The sequence below is a fragment of the Halyomorpha halys genome, unplaced genomic scaffold, assembly GCF_000696795.3.
Source record: "Halyomorpha halys isolate HHAL.00 unplaced genomic scaffold, Hhal_1.1 Scaffold288.1, whole genome shotgun sequence".
In the NCBI taxonomy this organism is placed as follows: Eukaryota; Metazoa; Arthropoda; class Insecta; order Hemiptera; family Pentatomidae; genus Halyomorpha; species Halyomorpha halys.
Window position 1 is genome coordinate 21,836 of NW_027110236.1, and position 5,140 is coordinate 26,975.

General features: G+C 32.0%; 1 long non-coding RNA gene across 1 annotated transcript in view; it reads right to left on the bottom strand.

Annotated features, from left to right (window-relative positions):
* Nucleotides 1-1,882: 1,882 nt before the first annotated feature.
* The window catches only part of LOC136796000 (uncharacterized), a 207,812-nt gene continuing 204,554 nt past the window's right edge, over nt 1,883-5,140 (bottom strand). Inside the window, exon 5 of the long non-coding RNA XR_010843698.1 lies at nt 1,883-2,511. This is a non-coding gene — a long non-coding RNA (uncharacterized lncRNA). The remainder of the gene's footprint in view (nt 2,512-5,140) is intronic.

Genomic DNA, 5,140 nt, shown 5'->3' on the forward strand with positions numbered 1-5,140 from the left:
TGGAACATGAAGACTGATTCTTCATTTCTATTATGTTCTGTTCCCTCGTCCATCCTGTCAGTCCCTTTGCCTGGGTGTGGTCATTCATTATGAGTGCCAGAACTCAAAGATGATTTGGCTCTTGAGACTGTGATCACTCCTTTTTTACCCAGTATAGGTACAGGGAGGCTACTGCTTCAAGTCATTGCCACTAGATCGCAACATCTTGTGGCGCAAGTATGATGACCGAAAGAATGTCGTAGGAGCAATGCCATAATGGCATATTTTGAATTAAGAGGTTGTGTTTTGAAAAATCGTATTAAATAATAATAAGATAACAGCTAATTTTGATGAACTTCAAATAATCATTTTATTTTTAATTAGTGACTAGTTAATTAAAAGTCAATAAAACTCAAGATAGCAAATGGGCTTTACCCCGACGATGTATAACTTTCAGAAAGAATTACACCAATGCTATGAAATAACAGCACCGTATTGGACCTAATAGGAAAGGAATGATTTTCTTCTGATAATCACTGAATTCTTAAAAAGTAAAGCTTTTAATTACTGTAAAGAAAGACTTAATTACCAACAATGATATTACTTCCAATTGAGGCCATGATTTCTTACTAACGTCTAATTAACAGCAGTTCGACGTGTCTTAATATACCTCACTAACTAAAGTCATAACACCTTGGACGTACTTAGTTTTCAAGATTGTTTTTTTAATATTTTAATTTTCTTTTTAACTTTCCTAAAAATTAATAATAAAATTGCGCGGTACGATTTATTTTCGGGATCACCAGAGATACGCACATCACCCAGTTACGCCGAGCTGAAGTAACTCTGTCCATTCTTCCGTTGCCAGTATTCCCTAGTTTCCTTTCTATTTCAAGTTATTAGTACTCAGCGCCCTTCATATATCCTAGAAAACCTGCAATTCAAATACTCGGTCCAATCCAGTACTACTAGGTCCCGTTTATCTGACATCAACACTCCACCTCACCGAACTACTGCGTGTGATAAATCATTTTGAACCCGAGCTGCATATCTCTGGAACTCCATTCCATCTAACATACGTCATGTACCAACCCTTCCCAACTTCAAAACCCTTCTATTTGAAAGGTTTTTACTTCACCAAAACCTTTTACATCGCCAATCTAATCCAATAGTATAATTTGATTATACCAATTATAATTTAACTACATTTTTGTTTTGTTTTTAATACATTAGTAATCAGTTAGTTTTTTAATCTTTTTTTCTTTGTATTCAAAATAATTCATACATCGTTGGAAATAGTTGAATAAATTATTTTTTTATAAAACTGCTCTACTCGTCTTAAAAGTAGGATAAGGAAAATTGCTTCGTTTTTGTGTATATTATGATTTCCTTGAGAAATTGTTACTTCGTCGTCCGACATCAACCAACATTTGTTAAAAGTTCGTAATCTAGTTCTAGTTTTAGGTAAAATTAAGTTAACGACTAGTTTTTTTTATTTTTGAATGCCGTCAAAACAGCCCTGACGAAGCCCTGCAACGTGGGGCGAAACGTTGGCTCAATTAAATAGTATAATTCTACTATTTGAGTTTTTTTTTTACCGCAACCGGACCATATTCCATTCATCTATACACACGGTCAATCAACAATCATCCATTAAGTTTTTTTTCTTCGTTTAAAACTAATACAAATAGCAATCTTTATGCTTTACATATTTCATATTCTGTATTAAATTCAAGCCAAGTAGTAATATATACAATGATTTAAATTGGTTATAATTCATGTTCGCAAAGGTGTTTTCTATTTGCATAATGACCTTCACAAAACCCCCTAATGGCTCAAATATAAATTCATATCGTAAAATAATTGACGAGACAAGTTGGATATTTATTTCCTTCCTACTCATCGGAATAGATCGGCAGCTAGAAGGATTTATGATCAATTAGAGAAGGGACTAAGGAATGATAATCATTAATAATAAAATATCGGCTAGAGCTGATAATGTTTTCAAAATCGGATGTGGTCAGCACCGGAACAGTTATTGGCGAACCGCTGACATAAGTAATTCGGGATATTTATTGCCGGGGATCGGGAGAATAGTATTAGATTCCTGAGTCGCGAAGGCTGTGATGTATAGCTTCGCTTTTAGCTTGTTCCATCAATGGCTGCTATTGGAAGTTCACAACGAATCCATCCATTATCTCAACCACGCTAAAATATTACCCTGTCAGCTACAAATTAAAAAAGTACTAACATGGGCTAATTACTAACGATCTGAAACTAATTGCTAAGAAGAAAAGAAAAAAAAATATTAACCACTACAACACATGGTTATAGGTTTGACCAGCAGTTGGTAAGGGCAGCATTGAGACGATATGTTCATTCAGCAACCTCGCTGCTCCACCAGGTTTATATATCAACCCAAAAAAGGCAATTGTAACCACCTAAAAAGGTTTAATGTGCTTCAAAAGTATAACTTCAAGCATGTAATAAACAACAAAAAACTACTCACTCACAGGAAGAACTGGTAAGTACCTGAAAAACAAAATTAATTATTATCGTTTAAGTGATATCATAAGTTTATAAATTTGATTATTTTAAGGAAATGAAGATGGCCTCAAGACCTTTTAGTGTAAAAATATGATAAAAGTGCTACCAATGGATATCTCTACATGCTTGTATCAATCCATTTTGATTTTCGTCAAATTTATTTGATATATTTTTCTGTTAAGACGGTTGTAAATAGTAATAAATGAATTTTAAAAAAATAATACAGAATAAATTTTCTTATTTTAAAAGGAAATATATTCATGAGAAATTACCTTGTTCTGATATACCAAAACTAAATACTGAACAAGGAATATGCAATAACTCTGGAGAATATTATATCTAGTCGCACAAAGCATAATCAAATGAATCTTACAACTATACCACCATTTCAACTATGAATAATTTAATTCACAGTTAGGAATAATTTTATAATCAATTAACATCTTACTTCAATACAAATATTTGAAATCTCGAAAATTACAAAATTGTTTTTTTCTATGCCTATCTTTTTTAAGATGCATTACAAATTTTGGACTAATTCCCTTTCTGGAATGAAGTCTACGAAACATAATATTTGGTGTATCACTTAGGAACAACCGCTTTTAGTTAACTGGAAATTTGCTATTTTTTATAGTACGATGATCACGAAATTTAACCTCAAAATGTCACCTCAACTTTTTGCCGAAAAGTTATCTTTTTTTGCTTTTAACATGGAAAAACTAAACCAACAAAAAAAGCCAACCCTAAAGTATAATAAAAATAGCTATTCATTATTTTGAGATTAAGATGTTTCTAAATATAAGTGAAATCGTATTTGATAATTTGAGTCATCAAAATTAAAAAGTAGGCTGATCCATTAGCTCAAAAAATTGTTACATATTTAAAGACAGATAGATAAAATATATATGATGAAATAATTTTTCGATAATTTGGGCTCAAATTATAGTATAGCTAAAGATGACCTGGTTATGATACATACCTAAACACAATAGCTATGTAGTAGTAGACGCATAAAAACAGAGCTCTTCTAAAATTTATCACATACAATGAACATGTAAATGCTTAAAAGGGATTAGTATTTATTAGTAAGTACAGTTCCGGGGCTCTAGCTTACCAGAGGGTTAATCTGGGGATTGTAGGCTTCGACTAAACCAAAGGGAGTGGATTTCCTAGCGAATTTGTAATTCAAATTCTCAAGAGCAAGCCCAGTTCCGCGGTCGAAAATCAAACGGAAGCTACTCCTTTCCTTTAACCGATTGCTAAATGGAGCAGCGCCTCCAAATTGGATTATTCAATTAGGCCTATCCAGCAACCGTAATGCTGAGGTAACTGGGGAGGTCTTAAGTGAATAGGGAAGGAACAAACCCGGTTTATTAAATTTAGAAATATCATTAGAAAACGATATTAATATTCAAAATTAATAATTTATACAATTACAAGAGTACAACTAAACAGCGAAATTCCCGAAGGATCAGATAAAGTCCTTAAATTATGACTTCATTTGGCTATAACTAAGGTAGTGAGGAAACATAAAAAAAAAAAGATAAAATAAAATAATAAATAGAAATCAGTAGTCTGCAATAATAATAATAATAAAGGCCTAACGAACCCAAAGGTTCGATGCCGATACCACCAAACGCTCTCTGCATACATCCTTCCAGTGATGCACCCCCAACCCATTAAATCAGGTTTAACGCAATCCTCCCATCTATGTTTCGGTCTATCTCTCGGACTTTTACCCGTTGGTTCAGTGTTTATTAACATTTTAGAGACGTTAATAAACACTGAACCAATAATGGTAGTTATTTAAAAATTATAATAATTTGTATCCTTTTATATATATATATTCTTTACTTTATACACTATTGTGTGTCAGTGCACATATCGACGATCAATTTTATGGGTGCTCATAAAAAAAAGTTTACCATACCCTGCAATTCTTTATTATTAATCAACTTAGGTTGTATACATAAAATTTTATAACGATGTAAAGGTTGATTTCATTTGGTTATAATCAAAGTGGTGACAAAACATATTTTTAAAAAAATTGTGTAGCGCGAGCATCATAAAGCTTTCACTTACCACCCAACTTTAGTTGAAATTTTTATTAATATATTTATTTATATTTACTACTTTTATTTCAAATGCAATAACTACTTTATTATTCACGATGAGAGTACTAAAATCGAGGTACCTCTTCAAGCATATTTTTCTTTAATAACAAAAATTTGAGTGAAGATAAGACAACATTGACACACTTAACGAAGTTTAATCAAAATCGTTAATTGTAAAAAATCAAAGTTGGTGGAGTATAGTTTATATTTCAGTGTAGGTATTGAAAATTTTTTTAAGGGGAAATGCGAATTGTACGGTAGTGGGGGGAAATGGACTATCCGAAACCTACTCCTCAAGTAAGCGGACTGGACTGGCTTTTCCTATCCTACTGGCCTCATGTAACTGCGGCTTTACATCTGAGAAGTTGATCATTCATATTTTATATAGAGAGAAAAATATTAGAATAACTTTTATTTTTCTTTAATTCTTCAACAATTCAGACATGGTTTTCATTTATAAAATAAATATAAATGCTAATTTATTAATAATGATAAAAAAA